This window comes from Phoxinus phoxinus (genome assembly GCF_949152265.1).
Source record: "Phoxinus phoxinus genome assembly, chromosome: 13".
Taxonomy (NCBI): domain Eukaryota; kingdom Metazoa; phylum Chordata; class Actinopteri; order Cypriniformes; family Leuciscidae; genus Phoxinus; species Phoxinus phoxinus.
In genome coordinates, this window is record NC_136888.1 from 32777176 (window position 1) to 32797905 (window position 20730).

A 20730-nucleotide genomic window follows, 5' to 3' on the forward strand; every position below is an offset into this window, starting at 1 on the left:
CGACCACTGCGAAAGCCCGATCACGCCTGCATTGTAAGCGAGTGAAACCACGTGAAAACATGTTTATATCTATCTAAAAACTGTCTTTTAAACTTAAAACTGTCAAATGCATCACACCATATTGAGAAAGCAACATATTGTAATAATTGGTGCAACATTTATTAAGAATGTGACCAACATGTTTTCTTTGCTGCTTATAGTTTGCATCTGGGACAATGGGACTATAATGGGAAAATGGTCAATATAGCATTCAGGTCATTGACTGCTGTTGTGTGTCAATTGTGTGTCTTTTGGCACGTGTGTACATGTGTGCGTGCAGAGGGGAGTTTAATATGGAAGGACAGAGGGCATTGCATAAATAACAGGGCTAAAGCATTGGCTGACTGCATGCAAACATGGGTTGATTTATCTCATCTGCTTTGACTCACATAATCACATGCCTGCCATCTACAAACATTTTAGTACAACACATGTGCACCAACCGTCTAACTAAAACTACACATAGTTATGTAGATTATATTCAAACCTGATAGATGACTGACCATATTTCAAGCCAATGAAAAACACATAACTTAGAAAAAGGGGACTGGAGAGGATAAATCTATGAAGGGGAAGGAGTATTTACATGCCATGTATGCATTTGGCAGACGCTTTTATACATAGTGACTTATACTGCATGGAAGGCATACAGCACTACTTAACTTACTGTTTGAGTTACAGGATTACAGAAAGGTCTTTGACCTGTGGCATGATCTGAGTTGTCAAGGCAAAGTATATCACATCTATGAAGGAGGACCTTTAAGTGCCTACGTGCAACACAGATGATGCCCGGCAAACCCAGCCCGTCCTATCTCTCCTCTATTCTCTACAAATCACTTCCTCTCTCTCCTCTCGTAAGATAAGAGAAAGACTACAGCCTTTGGGGAAGGAGCAATCAAAAATTTCACAGTAAAAACCTGAGCCAAGCTGTTACACACAGCCAAAACAGTTGCCTGCTTCCAATTCTGTTTAAAGCTTTCTAAAACTCATACAAAAGCATGCTAGATATGACTCAAATAAATTAATATAGCATAGACAGATGCAAGAATGCTTTGTGAATGGTCCCTAAAATGTTGTTAATGACAAAAATCATATATTCCATTTTTTGTGTGTGTAATTGTTAATTCTGTACATGTTTTTGCCACCTAAATGCTGCATTGATCACCGTGTCAATGCATCGTTTGTGATATGTATGTAGCTTTAGATGCAGATTCTGTATTCAATACACTGTCGCTAATTAAATCACTGCATCTCACAGCTTCTGACATTCAAATTTACATCCAAACTACTTGGCTCCTCTGACCGAGAGTAACATTAATAATCATGTTGTTATCCGATATTGTTTAAAGCATAAAACACAATTATTGGGGAAATTGACATTTTAATTTGATTTAAATAATCATAACCTTTTTAGGGCTGAGGATCAATACAGATTTCCTGACTAGATTTTGTTTCACAAGTCCTTGACTCAATATGGTACCGATTAACAGTTACTCTGTCAACTGCACACATAACTATCAACATTAACATCCACCCCTCTTGCACTTTTGTTTTCTTGCAGATGATGACAACCCAACAAACAACTGGCCATTGGCTAGAGCTTCTGAATCTGCCTTTCTAAAAGTTTAAACCATTCTGCTAAACTACTAGAAAACAAGGATCCGCAAAGAGTGTTGATCAACCCGGTTTCATTCATTCTCTCTAATAAATTCAAACCATGTCAACATCTGCTTCTAGTCATTGTGAATTCATTCACTTTAACTAAAACGGAGGACTACAAATTGCAATACGTCAGTTTGACAGCGCAGTTTACAATGCAGCTGTCGTGTTTCTCTCCTTTAACAAAGACTTCAGAGAGCATTATAGAAATCAGAGGTCAAGGATGTGATGGATTTACATTTAGAGTAGAACATTCCTCCAAGCTTCACTGTCTGAAGGAGTAAAATGACAAACACAGTGGTCTCCATTTTTAACACAGACTTTTGCAGAGTAATGCAGTGCTTACACAAAAATACATGATGCATGAAGGAATTTGCTTAATGCCAGAAGAGAACTGGCCCCCCGAGTTTCTCCCAAGGTTATTTTTTTCCCACTTCTGTCCCCTGATGAAGTTTTGGTTCCATGCTACTGTCAGCATTGGCTTGCTCATTTGGGGCTTAAAAGACAAACAATATCCAGAAAATGTTATCGACCTGACTGTACTGGCAATATCGCATGAGAACAAAAACTTGACCTGAAATGATATGGATAAATGATCTGCGTTTGTAATCATTTCCTCATTGATAAACTTTGCAACATCGACGCTGTTATTGAACTGCATTGAATCAACATGTTACCATTGCAGTTTATATCTCGTATATTTCAACAGGGCATCTTGCTTTATTATTATTTATGATTAATTTCTTCAACTTCAACAATATAAGGGCAGATCCCTCAAGCGCAGCTGATGCCTCACTCTGAAGTGTCTAGAATTTTCTTTCACTTCCTCGCATACTAACAGGGATGGAGATGAGACGAGAAGAAAGGAAGCAAAGAAAGGAAACGGGGATGCACAAATAAGAAATGAGACACACTCCTAGTTGCTTTGTCAGCCGTTTTGAATTCATCTTTTGACTGAATGATTCAATGACTTACTCAGTAAGACAATGATTTGCTGCCATCTACTGGCGGTTTTAGTTTCATATTTAAAAGTATAATTTTATTTTCGCTGAGGGGGCAGAGAGAGTGACGAAGATTATATTGCTGTTTTTTATTTTTGGTCGTGATTGTAAGAATAGTTCAAAAGAGATGGAATGTGTGGATGGTGGTAGATCGAATGCGTTTATGGACTATTATCATTAGGCATTGCATTCAATGTATTTCTTTCTAATTGGGTTTGAAACGGGCATCCGAATTGCACAGGCTGTCCTGGTGCTGTATAAATAAATGGGACTTGACATGACTAATACTAAGTATGGTACACACTCTTCTTTGGTCTACCATGGTAAAATACAAAATTCCTAATATTTCTAGCTGTGCAATTAATTCAAAACATACTCTTGATTGAAAGAGACTATTCTATTCCAAGCAGTTTTACATGTTAACTCGATAAATTTAGAAGTGAAAAGTTGCCAACTAAACCTGGTGGTGTAAATTATTCAACTTGACTTAATCATTCCCTCAAGTCTTCCAATAATATCCAGAATACTTTTCCAGATCTTTAGCGTTCCACACTCCAGGTTCCCCGGAGGTATCTGTCCTTAAACGCCTTGCAATAAACAAGCTGTTTATAAAGTCATCCTGCCAGAAACAGGACAGATGTTTACAGTATATGGGCATGAAGTGGAATTCAGGACACTCTCAAGCATGTTGTACCACTGAGACACTTCTTCCCAAGCAGCCGTTTCTGAGACTCCCACAAATAGATCATTGACTGATCTGAACTGGACACTATTTATACCCAGAGTTACTGGTTAGTTGTTAGATGTTTAACATTCCAGTAGACTGTACAGGGCATTTCCCATATGTCACTGGGGCTGTGAGAGAAACCTGATCATACAGTGCCCCACATCAAATTCCTGGGCATCCTGTAGTGTGGACATAAAAACTGTTTTCTTATTTAGTCCAAATCCCATCGACAGCACACTTTCAAATCTGTAAAAGCATTAAGGCAAGTAATGTGCGCGAAGCGGCAGAAAGCCAACACAGATTGTGATGATTTGCGACTTTTGACTGAACGGTCAAATACACACGGAATAAATTCTAGGCCTAAATGATCGCATTGGCAAGTATTCACATAAACACAGTCCGCTGAGAGTAAATCGAATGTGTATAAGTGTGTTGGATAAATGCATTAAAGTGAAAGCAGCCTAATATACCCGCTGATCAAACAACTAAAGAAAATGAGAATCACTCACTGCTCTTGATTGACTAATCCTATGGTTTTAATAAGGATCAGTGTATCTTTAATTCATACAGTGACGAGTCTGACTATATAATGTTATATTTTCACAATTGATTATTCAATTTCTGCAGTATTTCTTACTTGCATTCTACTCTTAAATAGTCTGTACCTGAATAAATTAATGCCTTATCGATTTTATCTGATATCTTTATTGTATTGTATTTGTCCTATTATTTGTAATTTGCAGTTTTTGTTCTTATTTTTAATATCAAAATAAAATAACTATATTGAGATATGTGTTGTTATCGTGAGTCTAATCTCTCACCCCTAAACCAGCTCATGCTAGACATCATATGTGTGTGATTCATTTAGCGACAAATAAACTTTTATTCAGCTTTGGAGTTTGATGCAGTAATAATTAAACATTTTGTCTTGACCCTTTTATTAATATCATACAAAGACATTACACAAACATACCAGAGTGTTTTTACATTGAAGTCTTAAAATAGACATTTCTAAATCAGGGGTTAGAGGGGCCTATAATTTCTAAATGATGACAGTTTTGAACCTCGGGAAACATAAAATGACATTCATGACCCCTTTAATGTCCTTATGTACATTCACAGTTCTCTCCATATGTCACTTGGTTCCACTCATGTGATGCTGTGCCAGGAAAAGCCATTTGCATGGTTGAACAACAGACAGGATTGAGTGCGGAAGGAGCATCTTTGTGAGAGACTGCACTTAATTGATTTCAAGGTAGATGCGTGTGGATGTACTTTATTTTACAGTCCTGTTTTGCATGAACATATGTACTTATTGTAGTAATGGCACTAACTAGGTACTTATCCTGAACCTACCCCTAAAACATGGAGTTACCTTACACTACTCAGTACAGTAACACTTTTATTTGACCGTGTTACATACTGTATGTTACATGTACTTACCATAGTAATAACAGTAACTTATGCATAATTACATGCAACTAACCCTCAACCAAACCCTAATGCTACCCTAACCCTACAGTAAGTACATGTTCTCAATTAATATTACTCAGTACTTAAATATATAATTACACTGTGACAATGACACCTTAAAATAAAGTGTAACCCTCAGTACTTTTGTGGGTAAGTACACTGTAAGTACATTGAAAGTGCAAGTACTGTAAAATAAAACTGTGCAACCATGCTTGTTATAGCCTTTTCCAGATGAGAGAGCTCAACTCTGTCCTTACCATCTCAAAAATGTATGACTGACCAAACACCCTCACAAGGGGAACAGACACACTGTTCAGAGACACTTTAAGAGAACTTGGGAGATTCTCCCAAAGTAAGTGGATTGCAGTGTGTCCCAACATCGAGATGCTGTCTGTCATTAGCAGGTTTTTTTTTTGCTCTGTGTAGATTTATCATATGCTGGAGAAATTATGAATCAGGAGTTTTATATAATTCTAAATGAATAACACTTCAATTCTCATCCTTCATTTCTAAAAATGCCACCTTTCCCGGATCAAATATGGATGGCGCTGTCAAATGCATGGAAACAGCCGCACACTTTTTTTTTGACAGACAGCTTACATCTGCCATTTAAATAGTCCTCATATAACCCTCCTTCTTAATTTAAAATGCATTTAATGCACTAAAGAGGAGTATTTGATCTTGTAAAAAGGTTTTTAGCCATAAAATGCACCAGAATGGAAGGATGCAAGTACTCACCCACTTCAGAGTCCAGCCCTTTCGGATATACCATCCTTGCCCTACTCACTGTAAGCCAGAATGTTTCCTAGTGCCCTTTAAATCTGTGCATCCCAGTCCTCACATACACACGTTTCTCCTTTTCTTTTATTTGAAACTGTTGTGAATCTGCGCTTTAAAAATGATACTTCCAACCCAGAGCGACCAGAGAGCTACTCCGCCAGAGCCTGGATTTCAGCTGACTGTGCTGGAATCAAAGCTGTTGACATTGCTCCCTCCCTCTCTCACATCTCTCTCTCTCTCTCTCTCTCTCTCACTCCCCTCCCTTTCTCCTTCTCTGGAATCCGGGTTTAGCACATGACAGCATGTATCTGTAAACCAGCATGAGAAGAGATGGAGTGAGAGGGAATGAGTCTTTTCCTAGCTAATGAGGAAATTACGTGGTCTTTCATTGCTCCCTTCGCCAAATGTGTTCCAAACAGCGTCTTTGTGACACACAAGTGCCCTGCTTCCTCCAAAGTCCCCACTTCAAGGGCTCTGCGTGACTAGTGAGGAGTGAGTCGGGGATAGGGATGCTCACTTACGATTGGAATTTGCCCGGAGGTTAAGAATAAGTTCAGCACAGATATATTTTCACTGTGTATTGTGTCCTGACCGCTTTAGGGCGCATACAGAACACTCTGACTGAACATTTGACAGAAGAATGTGTACACTCATTTAAGAGGGTGTGGAAGAAAGAGCCATTCTAAATTTTAAATATAGTCGCAAATGGGACTAACAACTCATGTAGACAATACAGTGATGCAATGGCCATGTCTCTTTTCAAATGCAGTAAAAGTCTTTAAGTGTCTCTTTATAGAAGTATTAGTCTATGTATTTTATTAAAAAATATAATTTTGTCTCTTTGTTTTAATTAGACGGCAATACATTTAGTTTTAAGCAAATGTTTTCGATAGCAATATTAAATAATCCATAAGCATTTTTGGAAATTGCAGATATCTTTGCAAACTGATTATATTAAACTAAAATGGATTGTTATCAGGGTGGGAAATTAACTTTTTTTAATGGCTGGTGGATTCCCAATTTTACCAGCCACTTATATTTTTTACCAGACACTTTTTCAGGAAATCAAATTTATAAAAGAAGGTGCACTAGCATATTTTGAATTGCACTATTTTTTATTATTATTAATACTTATTTTATTATATAGGCAAATAAAAAGTGATGTGAAAAAAAAGCCTGCGAGACCATGTTAAAATTGTGTTTGGTCAGTTTGGTCATATTCTACAGTAATTGTAGACCTACATGTTTAATGAAAACAAATATTGACTCATCTCTCAGTAATAGGGTTGGGCCAATAGGGCCGACTGTGTATCTGATATGAATAAAACAAGTCTGCAAATATATTTGAATGGATTGTTATTGCTGCTTCCATAGACACCATTGTGTATTTTACAAACTATACATGTATTGTGTTGCTATAAATTATATGTATTTAAATGTCTGAAACTTAAAATAAACATTATGTGTTATATGACAAGCACTGAGCGGGTCCGTCTTTGGCTCAGCGCCAGCCATAGCGCGAAAGCACAGCTTGAATCTGTATATTCGCTCTTAGTAGTCAGCTGCTACAGAGCGAGACAAAATCAAAATTGCTGATGAGATGTAGAGGAAAATGAGAATGTTACATTTCTTGCACGCTATTGGCTGGTCAGTGGGAACTGAACCAATGGCAGAGCAGCGTAACTACACGAACCAATCGGTGCGAAGCCCCCCGAACTGAGCGCAGGGGAATCCCCGGGGAATTCGCCTAAAAAAGACGTTTGAATTGCCATGGATTCAGGTTTTTATCGACTGAAGTGACGATCGCTAGTCGTTCGCACCCGCCACTGTGGCTGGTATACAAGGCAAAGTCACCCGCCACTTTGAAAAAGTACCCGCCATTGGCTGGTGGCGGTTGCTAATTTCCCACCATGATTGTTATGCATTTTAAGACTACAAATCACTCTATTGAACCATTACACAGATTTTAATCGATGAGACCTAAAGAGATTTCTTATCCTGTGGCTCTCTGTGGTGGACAATCCTTAAGCAGAAGGAACTGGATGAAATATTCTGAATGATCTAAATGCACAATATGACTTGTGATGCAGTCTGAAATCATAATCAATCACACCATGTTGGTTTGTTTGGCGAGAGGAGACCAAATCCTCACCAAATCATGTAGGCCTATTCATGAAATTTTGGTATCGTGACAAACATTAGCTCTTTCTTTAAACACGTTGCATTTAAACTCTACATAATTCACCAACATGACTCTGCACCAACTTTCTTCAAAATGATACAAACCCTCACTTCCTGTTTATCTTACAGAATAACAAGAGCTGTTTCCACAGTGTCATTGTCTCAAGAGATTCAAACCCTTCAAGAGTTCAAGCCTTACTAAAATAACACCAGTTGAGTTAACCTCACTGAAAATGCTTTGTGGCATTTACAATTACTATTCAACTATTGTTAGGGGTGCACCGAAATTTCGGTCGCCGAAAATTTCGGCCGAAAATGGCATTATCGGTTTCGGGCCGAAATAAAAAAGCCAGCCGAAAATGTAAAACGAAAATGAATGTCAACCGCGCCCCTCCCATCCGCGCGTAAGCGCTTGGGTTTCACTCACGGTCGAGCTGTCACTCGTCACCGTTTATATACTGTCTATGCTCGTCACCCACCCCTCCCCTCCGTGCTCAAGCAGGTTTCACTCACGGTCGAGCTGTTTGCACGCGTCTGCAAAGATTGAGCATGTCAGCGGTATGGAAGTATTTTAAAGTTTCAGAAGAGGACAACCAGTGCCGCCGCTCCCACCACGCGCATGAGCTGAGAGGGCACCAAAAAATAGCGTAATGAAAATCAATAATTATAATGCCGATATAATTTTAGTATAGAAATACAGACATCCCAAGTCTCCCGAAAGTTCCGGGAGTCTCCCGCATATTGATAGCGGCTCACTGATGCCCGCGAATTAGTTTAAATCTCCGGAATCTAGAGCGAGCGCGCCCGCGAGACACTGACTGCTCCAAACAGTGCAGCGCGTGCACGGCAGAGAGGAAGAGAGAGCAAGAGACCGCGCGCGTGTGCCTCATGAAGCGCATGCAATATAAAATATATATAATATATAAAATATTTTAGGTTTTGTTATGTAACGCTTAGTGGTAATAAAAGTTTGATGATTATTCTATTGGTTTGTGATTTTTCATTTCAGATCCATTAAAAATTAAGCAATATAAATAAATATATATTAAAGTTTTTAAAAGAAGCCATTTTCGGTATCTGTTTCGGTTTTCGGCCAAGTGCATCCTAAATTTTCGGTATCGGTTTCGGCCCAGAATTTTCATTTCGGTGCATCACTAACTATTGTGATACATGTATGTAGTTTAGAAAACATAACTCTCAAGTTTCATATCTCACACAGTTTTACATGCCTCTTGCTCCTCAAAGGCTTGGAAATCCATCCACTCTCTACTGTGATTCAAAGCTACACATTGCTCTCATTTTAGACAGTCCAACTGTCACTGTAGAAAGGTCAGCGTATAAAATAAAACCATTAACCGTCAGTGAATGCACTTTGGGTTTGAATAGCCATTGAAAAGCTGACTATCAGAAACAGCAACAGTTTGAGAAGACTCCAGCTGCATCATGTCTGATATATCCTACTAGCATGTGTTCTGTTAACCTACACAGTTACGTCTTATTTTCCATTATTGAATTGTTAATTTATACAAATATACTGGAAACCCTACACTCTAGATATTGGCATTAGCCATAGAAAAAACTGACAGGGTACCACTATGCTCAATGCTATGCACTAAAAGTTCCAACTAGGTTAATGCTAAGGGATTCTGTAATGTAGAGAAAAAAAGTTCAGTATAAAGAAGCGTAAGCGTGTGTGTGTGTGTGTGTGTGTGTGTGTGTGTGTGTGTGTGTGTGTGTGTGTGTGTGTGTGTGTGTGTGTGTGTGTGTGTGTGTACACATGGACCTGGCATCTCTGAGCAGAAGCAAACTTTCAGTAAAGGATACGAGTAGCGGTTGAGAGGAGAGAGACAGAGTCACAGAGGGTGAATAACAGTGAGAGAGACTGCAAATGCAGATGAGGGAGCTCTTTGTGCTTTTTTTGGGAGTGCTGATTGAAACCAGCTGTGCCTGTTGGGTTCTCCGGCTCTTGCAACGTGACTCTACAGTACTCTGGCTTTAGGATGGCCTGCTAACACTAAATTTAGGCTACATCACTCTTTTATTCTCATCCAATCATAATTCAGCTTAAGGTTTAAAGGTCCTTTTTGTTGCCATGTTTTTGGATTTGTTATTTTGTTTTCATAAGTGTCATTTGTTTTGACCCTCTCGGCCATGGTAGATTACAGAGTGCACAACAAGACGGGGAACCAAAGAAGAAAATTATTGCAATGTGCTGGAGCAATGCAAAGCTTTAAATTATGTACTGTCTGCAGGCAGGAAAACAAGACTTCGAACACTGACATGGCAAGACATTCGCATCCACTCCAGGTGTTTACAGATGTGCTTTCTGGAGAGGAATATGTTAGCGTCTCCTATCTTAAGCCGGTACTTCACCTTTTGAGGACAAAGACTCTCGCTGAAGATTAGGATGACACAGATCTCACAAGAGCAATCAATACAATAATCCATTAATACGTCAAGAAAAAATATGATGACCCAGCCCCTCAAGAACTTCTGGATGTTACTGTACATCATTCTTAGATTCTCGTTTCACAACAAACTACATCAGTCAAGATAAAATCCCAGCCATGAAGACAAGAATGATGACAGAGAAGTGCAAAAAATACATAATTTACCCACTTAATTTACAGAATATTAATCTCCAACAACGGCGTGTGCTCTCGCTTGAACAACAACATGCATGCGTCGGTGTGCTCTAATGAATGCATATTGGTGATTAATATTTATAAAGTGGTAATTTATGTTTTTTGCACAAACAAAGAACTTATGTCACTTCATAAAATTGAGGTTAAACCAATGGAGTCATTGAGGGACAGAAAACTCTCAGATTTAAAAAGATCTTCATTTGTGTTTCAAAGATGAACAAAGTCTAACAAAATGTTTGGGTGAACTAACCCTTAAAAGACAATTAAATCAATCACTGATTAAGCATTAGCATCCCTAATCAGAAAATCTCTTCTCCTGTCTCTGAACATGTCCAGATTTTTAAATCTTCTCAAGAACACTCATTTTAAGTGGTGACTCAACTAGGTGACTACTAGCACATTTATAGCATGCATAACCGCCGGTAACTAGCGAGCAGCAATTTTTGAAAAAGCTCACAAAGCTCAGTCCAAGTAGTTCATTGCATTAGCTTTGTGGCTCGGTCAAAAAACCAAGCCAAGTTGAGTCAGATCGGAGTCAGATTCAGTCATCACATCCTGCTCGGACTCATCATCCAATAGTCGTTACTTGGATCTACAGTTATAAAGGCACTCTATACTTATTGCAGATAAAATTAGGAAAGAACATTTTCCAGCAATTGTCTCTCTCTCTTTGATTTAATACAAAAAAAAAGTGTCATACTGTATATGGTGGTTTGTAAAAGGTCATTTGAATGGTTTCTCCTGAAAGCTCCCTTTCTCCTGAAGGTGAAGTGGAAAGAGGAAATGCCGTACTGAATTTGCTCCGTGTGCTGCCTGAGTGACATCCAAAGGCTTGGAGATAAAGAATGCGTAAGACTTCCTGCTCCAAAGCCCACAGCTCCCAAAACATCTCACCGTTTATATACTGCAGCAAATTACCCTGGCAACCTGGCAATGAATCAAGGCCTCACACCAGAACACAGTGTTTCTGAGGAGATGCAAGCCTATCTTAAAGACTCACTGACATTCTATAAGCTAGTTATTTAAAATATATTTTTTTTTTCTTCTTGCAGATTTCGCTTTTGAAACTAGTGAAATCTCCAGTGAGTGGTGCTAAAAGCTCATTAAGTTTATCTTATAGATGAATCTGGCAATGTAGGTTTACAAATGACTATGTCATTTTAGCTTGCTTCTTCAAGTCTTTGAGCTCTAATATCATGACTTGTGTTCCACAGGAACTTGTGTTTCGCAAGTGCAATCCAGTACCAGGTGTATAGCTTAGAAAAGCCATACACATGGAGCTGGTTCTTTGATGCAATGTTTACAAATCATGCGCTATGTTAAAAGTGTTTTGAGGACATAACATAGTAGTCTTTATTAATCGGTTCATTTATCTGCTCCTGTAGTTATAATTTGTGTGAAAAGGAATGTTGGTGTTTTGAAGTTTTGCTAAAGGCACATTTTTCCCGATAGGCCTAGGTTGATTTTATCCACACACTCCCAAACGGACAGAGAGAAGCATTCCCTAAACTAGGAGAACATTTATGTCCAATGCCTGCCCCCAGAACATTGTTTAGCTCTACACTTCCTGAATGCAGATAGTAGATCCCTTCCATGTTTATTCAAGAGAAGTAAACAGCAGTCAGGGAAGCTCTGGCCCAATAGGCCAGGCATGTAAGAGGTCACACAAGTACTTGGACAGAATTTAACTTGAATATTTTTGAGGAAGCAACTAACCATAAAGATTCGTGCTGCAAACATGTGCACACCCACATCAAGAACAACACACTGGATTTGAGGTTATGGTCCTTTTTTTATGAATGAATGGATCATTGCACTGCTCTTTGTCTGAAAACCCATGACAAATAAATGGTAGCCTACTTTTAATTCAACAGTCCACTTGGAATCTAATGCAAAATAATCAAAAACCATGAAAGTAATGAGCCTCATTACCAATATACATTCTAAAACACCTCTAGTGAAAGTTTTCATTGTTCAGTTATTGCTGTTTTCACTTCAAAAGATGTGCTGTGTCAAGAAAGCATCTGATCATTGGTCACCAAGTCGGTCTATAGTAGGGATTTCCACACAACTGCATTATCCAACAGTATTATGAGAAAGGTCATGTTAACTCTACTTGTCCCTTTGGATATTACACCATCAAATTGCTGCTCTTTTGCATGTTTAACCAAAATCACAAAGTATGTAATGGTTAGGGTTAGGCAAGAGGATAAACTACAAGTCAAATTTGTGCAGGGTGACAGTCTATTTTATAACGTGCACTTGGTTTTATCAGATCAGTCCAATCTATAGAGCTGCACTTGCCCATTCTTTTTGAAAAGGAAAACTAGCTGGGTCACAATCATTCATATTTTGCACAAAATACTGGCGCTAAAATGGAAAATCCCGAAAACACCAAATCAAAAATGAAAGTGAAGATGCACCATTGAGCAACCAATGAACTTGTTGGTTTCCATCTTCTGCAGTTTACCTCTTTACAGAGCAGATTTAAATAAAGATAAGACTTCACAAAACACAGGCGATATAAAAGGTTTGGCCATCTACCTCAGCTTTTAAGGTACTGTGTGTGAAGTTGCCACGATGTACAATGTAAAATCTGTGTCCAGAATCAAGTGAGAGGGACTTTTCTAATGTTCACTGAATTAAAGAGGTCATTTAAAGACCCCCTGTGGTGAAAATCAAGTGTTTAATGTTGTTTATACGTCTATGTGTCTAGGTTCCCTGTAGAGTTTATAGCATTAATTGAGAGATGTGTGGAAACAAACAAGCAAACAAGTATAGATGCATGCAAAGACTTTTAAGGAAAGATATGAAGTAATACTGCAACATGTAGCCTAAGTAACTGTGTTAATTCTAATGCCTAATCTATGATCAGTAATATTTGAAAAGGACTCCAGTCAGACATTCTTTGTCGCAAAATGGTTTATTGCTGTTTATACGTCAGTAAATCTTTAAATCAGTAAATCATTGTTCCACTTTGTTCCTTCATGACCTCTTTTAGAATCCACATTTTCGGCCACATTGTTGTATAGTCCGGCAATAGGAGCTACCCTAAAAGAGCTACTGGGAGAAGCTGGACCTCTGGCTTTGCACACTGAGCCCCTGGGAAATCTGGGAGAGGGGTGGTTTCTCTCACGGACAGAGCAGGAATTTTCCCACAACCCCTCTCTGCAAAGGGGGAGGACTGTCATAGCTATAAAAAACAAAAAAACACAAAAAAAAAACAGCTGAACCCTGACAAAAAAAAAAAAAAGTATGGTGGTGGAGCCATGACAAAAAAAAAAAAAAAAAAAGTATGGTGGTGGAGACATGACACAGTGATTGAATCAAATATGTGCTATGGTATCAAATGAATAATGAATGAATTGAATATGTATTTGAATTGTATTTTTACAAAAAACAAAAAACAACAACACTATGAACACAACTCCCGTAGTGCATGATTCCAGAAATCTGTTTTTATTGAACAGTGATTGAGCAACACATTTTTGTGGGAAAATAAATCATAAAAGTGGTTTGTTTTGTTATCTTATAAATGTATGAGGTGGTGAGGGGGGCTTTTATCCCATGGGGTCGCAAGTTCACCAGCATGGGAGAAAGACACTCAGTATTCACACACTTTAATGTTTTGAATAAAGTTAATACTTGGTCAAAACAATCACTTAAGCAAAGTTTGTAGTATTCTTTTTTAGACAATTGTTAGACATACCGACCGGTACTACTAAAATATGTTAATTTTGAAACTACAGATTTTTTTTTTTTTTAATCTAAAGATTCTGAATGCTTTGAAGAAGATCCCACAATAATAACTTATATTTTATTATACAATATGAAAAATATAATATTTGTTCATTTGAAGATTTCATTATAAATATGGTGATAATCTCTGGGGGGAAAAGCTGCAAATGATAAGACCTTTGTCTAAAACTACATTCAGTAATTTTATCACTTCTCATTTGCTACAGACAGTATATTTACAAATCTAAAAATCAATCTAAAACATAAAAACAAAAAACCTTTAAATATTAGATCAACATTTTAGACTCCACTTTCTGCCCTTCAACGTGGCCGAAACCCAGAAATTCTTCTATATTTCATGTAGAAACATGAAAACATGCAAAATGCAGCATTCATGGTTTTCAGCCCTCATTCTCCTTGCTTGTTCGCACCGCTGAGCATACAGTACATCCAGTGCGTTGGATCGTCTCTCTCCTGATAACTAGCCAACTCGTCTCACAATCCATACGTGACTCAACACCTTTTTACCAACTCATTAGGGGTCATCTGATCAGATTCAGGCATCTTCAAAATATGATGGATGGATGGATGGATGGATGGAGGAAGGAGGAATGGAGGAAGGATGGAGGAAGGATGGACGGAAGGATGGATGGAAGGAAGGATGGATGGATGAAGGAAGGAAGGAGGAAAGGATGGATGGAGGAAAGGATGGATGGATATTGCACCATTCCTTCAGAGTAAATGTATGTGATTTGTGTCTATGCAAACATCTAGAAGGCAAAGGTGTGATCACTTAGAAAAGTAATACTATGCTTCAACAAGCTATTATTAATAGTAAAAATCTATTCATACATTACACACTTTCGATTCCTGGATCATGCACTATCACTGTTTATCTCTTATAAAGCACTCATGACGTGCATTTTGTGTTTTTCCAAATAATTTGTTAAAAACACCAGACTGACTTTCTCTAGTATTGTGTTGAGAGCACTTCTTTATTCTTTATTTCTATTACACCAACACTAAAAAGTGTCATGTTCTGTAAACACAGCACCAGACGGGGCAGTCAGAGTTACAAACACTCGCTCGCTTTGGTCACTGCAACCATAACATGCCAAGAACGGCTACCACTAAAATACCCCAAGAACAAGCCTTTGTAAAGCAGGCAGGCGACCAGTGGCGAGGAGACAAAGGCATCCAGTGTGTTTCTAGCACAGACGCTTGGATGCTATTAATAAATGCTTCCAGATTTTCCTGCAGTCAACTCTCTTTGGCTAACACACACCAGCTGGGCACAGGCGGTTGGCAGAGAGGGGTGTAGAGATACTGTATATTGTGCTGAGTTGCTAATTATTGACAGACCTCAGAGGAGCAGAGTCAACAGCGTCCACAGAACCACTACACTTAACTAAACCAGTGAGCTGTCCAGCAGGATGACTGAGAGAAGAATAGCATTACTATTTTTCACACTTATTATTGTCTTAATATTTTATTAAAATGTTGGCTTGAAACCTGTCCCGCACTTTGATATGTGAATAAATTAATGGACATATATCCGGACATGAATGGCATTGAAATTTGTGTGGCTTATTGAGGAGACGTGCTAAGAAATCAGATGTATTATTATCACATGACAAAAAACAAGGAATTGAAACATATGATTCATAACTTGAATTCATTATTGACACCTGACACATGAATCAGACTTAAAATGGGCTGTTTTGGCTTAGGCCAGTCAGGAAACACCTAGCAACCACCCAAAACAAAACCCAATGCCCTACAAACCACCAAGAACTGGGCAAGTTGTCAGGCCAACTCCAACATCATGGCAAGCACAGGCAAGCACCATTCATTTGTTTTTTAAGAAGATCTGGTCTTTTTTAAAGGAATTTAACAGTTCCCTTAGTACCAAAAGCCATTGAAGAAAGATACTCTATATTCCTTTCATGTTTACTTTTTATTAGTTTTGGCGTGTTGGTGCTAATGTCAATCAACATCTGGACACAAACGCCTCAGCTGCATGTTTCCAGAAGCTGCAGTCTCTCTACAGAAGCAGCCGGCAGAACACCTAGCTATATTCTCACTTTACTGCCAACCACAACACAAGAGTCTGAGCTGCTTACAGTGACTTCCATCTCGGACACTGGGTCAGCATACATGTGTGCACAATGCGTGGTGCTCATGTGCATAGACCTGATTCAACCACCCTGGGGCTTTGGTCAGGAGAATACAGCCACTGATGGGCAACTGACACAAAGAAAACTCTGAATGGTCTTGGTGTGTATATAAACACAAAATGGTGTTACTAAAGCATGCTGCAAGGCTGGCCCTAATATTAAGTATGGGGGAAAAATTTTGTAATCATTTTATGGATACCTGACATGGACTAAGCCATAAGTGACACACCAACTTCCTATGTGAACACAAAACTTTGCATGACCATTAAACGCTGGCCTTCAGGTATTCCTTTTTTCTTTTCTTTTTTTACACACTACACAGCCACTTTATTCATTGGTTGCCAACCGTATGGTCAGCATTATGGTAACAAACAAAATTATATTGCATGAGTATTGTACATAAATTAGCTATAGTGTATTTGGTCAGATACAATAAAAGAGACAATGTGACAAGATTATTTGAAGAACGTTAAAACATACACGGACAAACTCTGTTTTAGTATGTTTTATAATTTTTAATTGTATGTGAAAAGAGGGAAACAGCGCCCTCTACTCGCCGTGAAAACAAATACAGCCTCAGACTACACTACACTATACAACACCGGCAATTTGATTTTGAATGAAATCTAACTGTAAATAATATAGTGTTTAATCACATGTCTGATACACAACAGTAGACATGGCGTATAAGTGAAAGAACAACGTTCTTATTCACAAAAACATTCAACCACTGACACTGACTGCCATGACGGCTGCATGAACGAGTGTCATCTGAAATTGGCAAAACAGATATCAGGTCGCCTTTAATATATAAAAAGGAAAATGCTGATGCAGTAATGTGGATTTTATTTCAGGTTCAAATCTAAATAAGTGAAAAGGATAGGTCCAAATATAACCGAGATGCTGTGAATATGTAATGTCAGCAATGTCTCTACAATGTTAGCAGAGCAATCATTATTAAAAATCATTACACGACTGCCACAAAACAGCAGCGCTTATTTACTTACCGTATATCTTCATATTTGAGAGAAAGGCGTTGTCCAAATTGTAATCCGTTTGAGTTGGTACCGTGAATTTAGCGCTGTGACTTCAGAAGTGGCAGTGAGTGAACGACGAGCGTCTCACCATCAGTCCAAGCGGTATACACGCCTACTAACTACAGGTCGCTCTTAAAGACACAGTTCATCAGCAGTCCTGTCCATCGTGCCTACAACCAAACCAGGGCTGTGCCAAGTGTGCGACCGATGGGGCCTCGTGCAGATGTAAAGTGACAACTGACTTGATGTAAAGCCAATAGTAGCCTAACTTACAGCCTCCCGAGACCCAGAAAAAAAGTTATTGGAATTTAGTATATTTTCATGTCATTACATTCTTCAGAGCTGAAAAAAAAAACGTTTTAAAAAAAAAAAACGCTTCAGAGCGTCCTCGCTCTGGTGAAGGCTAACAGGTTTTTAAAAAACAAATGTGAGGAAAAAAAAAATGTTTTAAAGTTTTTTTTATTATAACGATGAGTAGCTATATTATTGTTCCGTCTTTTTAGTGTCCGGGCTCTTTAAAGCAGGATGAATTCTGATTGGCTGTCAATGTTTGTATCGTTCATCAGCTGAAAAAAAAAACATATTCTTATCACAAAAAAGTGATTCCAATAATATTGTTTCATTAGTTCATTACAGTTCATAAATGGTAGTTTTTTTTTTAACCAAAATTTGTATGAAGATGATTTTCAACTATGTTATGAAAGATATAGCGGAATGAATTGATATACCATTTTACTTCATGCAATATGTGGGTAAAATGGCCATAAATGGGTAGTCCCATTCAACACAATGTTATACATATATACATATCACATTTGCATATTAAATGTGTTCTTGGGGCAACATGCAATAAAAAAAACAAGTGTAATAATGGTTACACTTGTATAATGGTATATCATTTATTTCCATATTCACTTGTTGTGTCTCCCAAAATGCCTGATAAACATGCTTTAAGTCCTGGTGTCTCTACAGTGGACATGTGTGAAATCAATGCACTGTTTTGGAACAAAAACTCATATTTGGATTAGAAACCACATTTTCCTGAGATGTTAATATATGACAAACAATTTGAAAATTAGTCAGATTTAAATAGTATACATTAAGAAACACATTTGGTAGGCCTAAATGTGCTCTTTACAAGACATCCAGACTTAAAGGGCACCTATTATGACATTTAAAATGTTCCTAATGTTGTTGTGGGAGTCCCCAACAACAGTTTTACATGCATGCAATGACAAAAAACACTTTTGTTTTCGTATAATATGCATTTATTTTTACCTGATTTGCTCACCGACTCCCAAATGATTCGTTTAACGACTCGTTTTTCAAACCCCTCCTTTGCGCGACGCTAATCTGCGTTGATTGGTCAGATGACCCAGCAGTGTTTACAGAGATAATACTTATTTTTAACACGGAGTGCAATGATGCTTTTATCAATTAAATTGTATTATAATAATGATTATAGTCCACTGCTTTATAGTTTGTAGTAAAAAACGAAAAATAAGATAAAGAATTTAATGTTATGTTAGCGAGCATAGCCCAGAGTTCATATTGTAAAAGCACAATCAGTCTTTGTTTGCATTAGCCCGATGCATAAACATAACGTTTTTACAAAAAAAAAAAAAATGCAGTTACGTTACTACGAGGTATTACTCTATTCTTTAGACAACTCCGAAAACAACGACAAACACTTCACATATCTCAATACAATTGTCATTGAAGACCTAGAAGCTAAACGGTGCTTACACAACAAACTAAATAATTATTAAGCATGCTACATAAAATATAAAAGCAAAAATTATTAATAACACTTACAGGTTGTGATACGGAGGAGGAAGCTGATGCAAATACACTTGGAACTGAACCTTCCTTCAATATCAGCCAGCTCGCGAATCCAAGTTTGATTGCATTTAAAAAGCAATCGTCTTCAAAATGACGCGAACAAAGCACAAGGCTCGGACTATACTTCTGTGGTATAGTGTAGCCACTTAGTCTTCAAATGCTCCTCCTTGGGCAGATGAAAAAAGTTTGCTTTTGAGCCGCACTTCAGAACACAGCGTCTCGTCGCCATGATATTTTTCCCTGTCCTTGGAGCGCAATAAGTGGGCGTATCGTATTCAAATAACTTGACAAGTTGACGTCATCTAGTCAGAGAAAAAGCTTCGGTCTTCTAACGATTTCATAAATATGACTCCGAGTCGACTCTCACTTTTGAAAGACAATAACTTTATAAACGGTGCACTTTCATATTTCAAACTTTGCAGGATGTTTTTGTTCACTTAGATCTATGTTACACACTACATGAAAGGTAAATTTCAAAATTCCATAATAGGTGCCCTTTAAAACGGTGACATGTATGCTCTCAAAGAAGTTCACCAAAATATAATGTCCACTTCAGTGCACAAAAGTCTATTCCTGAGACCCAGTAGGGTAGCTAAAGTGTCTTTTGAAAGACTTTAATAGCTAAAAGTCATAGACTCATGATGCTGTATTATTCTGCTGGTTAAAAATGTATTATTATGCACTAGAGCTTACAGTTTGTTGCTGGCCTCGGGCTGAAACCGCTATACTTTTCGGGAAATGGAGAAAAAAAAAGTGTATTTTTAAAATAATTAAACACTGCGTTGTCAAAGTTGATATTGAGGCTTTTTATGGTCAGACACTGCATGGCCCTGAGTATACAAACAATATATTACATTTTATCGCCCCTGCTTTCAGTCTTCTGTCCATCCCTCTAGATTCCTCCCAAACTCAGAGAGAGAGAGAGAGAGAGAGAGAGAGAGAGAGAGAGAGAGAGAGAGAGAGAGAGAGTTGGCATTGTCTGTGGGCCTGCTAACCAACGCTCTCTATTTTTACTCTGTATTTGGGGTGGTTAACAGCATGCTGTGGGCTCCAGTGCCAGAGGCTGTGCTGGATGTCCCGGCCTACCCAGTGCAGCTAAATCTGAACTCGCTGAGGTTAGAATAGCAGCTGGGATGCTGGGTGAAACAGTCGAGCACCCTCCAAAATCCCACAGAAGTAGGAATAACTCAGGGCGTATCATCGTTTTTAGCTTTCATCTTTAAAACGTTCATCAGAGCATGTTTGATCACAGATTGATCAGATGCAAAATACACAAAAAGAAAAATGTTTGGTGACAGCGCTGTGCTCAGGCAGAGGAAGATCTGTACCAAATATCTAAAGAAGGTAAAGAGACCGCTTTATGTACAGGTGCTTTTCATTGCATTCCACCATGAGACTAGGACACCTTCATGGGAGGCCCTGATAGAATGT

General features: G+C 38.2%; 1 protein-coding gene across 3 annotated transcripts in view; it reads right to left on the reverse strand.

Annotated features, from left to right (window-relative positions):
- The window catches only part of daam2 (dishevelled associated activator of morphogenesis 2), an 80657-nt gene extending 63032 nt beyond the window's left edge, over positions 1–17625 (reverse strand). For 2 of the 3 annotated variants that reach the window (XM_079632337.1, XM_079632335.1), the window contains exon 1: positions 5638–5952. The gene's annotated coding sequence lies outside the window, so the exon portion shown is untranslated. Of the gene's footprint in view, positions 1–5637; positions 5953–17427 lie in introns of those variants that run through there. The other variant, XM_079632336.1, reaches the window with a different exon arrangement.
- Positions 17626–20730: the final 3105 nt, after the last annotated feature.